Below are 2,391 nucleotides of genomic sequence, written 5' to 3' on the forward strand. Positions count from 1 at the left end.
AAGCTAGTATATCTTGCAAAACGTTTTTCCGGTTTGCAGTGAATAGCCTTTTATATTTTACACAACCAAGTTTTAGGCCTTTCCCCGCTCCCTTCACCCCATATTTTTCTGATTATCTGGACTTGGCCCAGAGGTCTTGCTCTGCAAAAAATAAAATGGAGCCAATTATAACAGTTTTTCAAATAGCAGAGCCATGTAGCCCTGATCACTGCCTTTGGCTATTCAGACATCCAACAGAGGAAGATACGGGCGCCTGGAACATCGGGGTGGGGGGGGGGGGGCGGCTGTGTGCGGGTGGCCTTGGTCCACGTCAGAAGCTTAGGCTGGGCTTTCTCTCCGTCCTGAGAAAGTCCCAATGTCATGGAATTTTTAAAAAATTTCAGTGACAGAGGACTGACGGAGTTTGGTCTGCCTGGTCTGCTTCTGTCCACAGGGATTAAAGAAGTTTACGGTGGAGGCGCCGATCGGGCATTCTCGGTGCAAGAGCTCCGGGGAGGCTGTGGCGCTTTCTCCCAGAGTCCAGTGGTTTTGCTCAGCACCCTCGTGAGCATCCTGAACTGATCCCCGCGTTCAAGGAGACCCCGTTACCTCGTTTCATACAGAACCTTCGGACTGGGCTGGGTCCAGCGCAGGCCTTTCGGGATTATTTCCAAGCCTGGATGGAGGAGCCCTGGACCAGCCCGCCCAGGCGGAGGTTTTGTGGCCGTGCTGGAACTCTGAGGGACAGCCAAGGTCTCCGTGTCCCTGTTGGTCCGGTTTCTTTACGCTGCATGAAGGCGAGAGTGGTTTGTTAGAGGGCACCGTGACCTTACCGCCAAGGCCCAGACCGGTGCTAGCAGTAAATCTAGCAGCAGAGTTTGGTCCTTTGTCTCCAGACCAGTTCATACTGTAGTTGTTGAATCCTTTTCTTTTGCAGCCGATATACAGGGGTGGGCAGAAGTGGGTTAACAGTAATAATAAATACTAACACACGCATAAACTCTGCGTTTTGCATACTCACAACTGTAAAGCTCCTTTGCCCTGCACTGTGTTACCAGTACCACCCAATACTCACAGAGTAGGCATAATGAAGGGCTTACTTAAAAAACGGTACTTTTAACTCTTAGAAGTTTCCTATAAATGGATGGGCCGTTTCCTCTCTGAACCCAACTTCAAAATGGCTATTACAATTCTAAAGTATTAATAAAACAGTAAAGACGGTGCTTAAGTTTTTCCCGATTTTTTTTAGCAGAACAATTTGAACAGATAGTTAAGGCTGCTGCTCTTTTCAAGTAAACTTACTGAGAGGTCAGACAGAACTTCTCTCCCCAAACTTGAACGACAAAGAAAAAAATAAATACGTTCTAAAGAAGCTCGGACTTGACTATTTTTATCTCTGATTATCATTACTGAAGACATCCTTTCAGGGCAAACACAGAGTTTCTTTTGCTTATTTCACTGGGCTTCAGGAAGGATGGTTAGTAAACACGCATTCTCTCCTCCTTTCCCAGAAACCCCAATAGTTTACTTTAAAGCTAATTCTAGGGTGAGTTCCTTTGATCTCCCTACTATCACTTAAAGAATTACAGTGCGGTTTGACAATTCTGGCTAGAATGCTAGTCCTTAGCAAAAAAAAAAAGTCTTGGGTTTTATGTTAAATAATTTGAGTTCACAACCATAGGAAATTCTTCTACATGTTGGAAAACAACAACAACAACCCAAACCCTTAAGGTCTTTACAGTACGAAGAAAATAACCCAAGAAAATAACGCTTGTTCAAATGATGGGGTTGGTTCCATGTTTTGAAAATTGCCATCTGGGTTGATCCCTTAATGAGATGTCTGAGCACAGGCGGAAGGTCAACAAAAACCAAGGGCTTCTTGGGCATCGCTCTGGGTTGACCGACTGGCAGAGTCAGGAGACACATGTAGGACCTCTGCCTTCCAGCACAGAGTGAAGCACGCACAGTCATCCAAGTCTGCGCAAAACCTTTCTCAAGGTCTGTGTGCCTTTTGGGGAGTGGTAAAAGAGGGATCCCCCCTGTCTTTACTTCCTGTTCACTGTCTGTAACAGTTTTGGCTTCTTTCTCTCTGGCTTCCACTTCTAAATACAGAATGGAGTCTACTTGTCTGAATATCATTATGTAAGTACTGACAACTCCCAACCCTCTCATTACTAACACTGAAGGATTCATTTTTGTAAATAAAGATGAGATAATTAGGACTTTATTATCATATATGTACATTCTTTGTTGTTTACATGAACTTTCATTTATTTTTTCCAGCTTTATTGAGATGTAATTGACATACAATATTGTGTAAGTTTAAGGTGTACATGGTGATAATTTGATACTGGAATAATTGCAAAATGACTACTTCAATAAGGTTAGTTAACACTTCCATCCCTCGAGTAA

The sequence above is a fragment of the Artibeus jamaicensis genome, unplaced genomic scaffold (genome assembly GCF_021234435.1).
Source record: "Artibeus jamaicensis isolate MK-2021 breed Jamaican fruit bat unplaced genomic scaffold, CSHL_Jam_final contig_415, whole genome shotgun sequence".
Taxonomy (NCBI): Eukaryota; Metazoa; Chordata; class Mammalia; order Chiroptera; family Phyllostomidae; genus Artibeus; species Artibeus jamaicensis.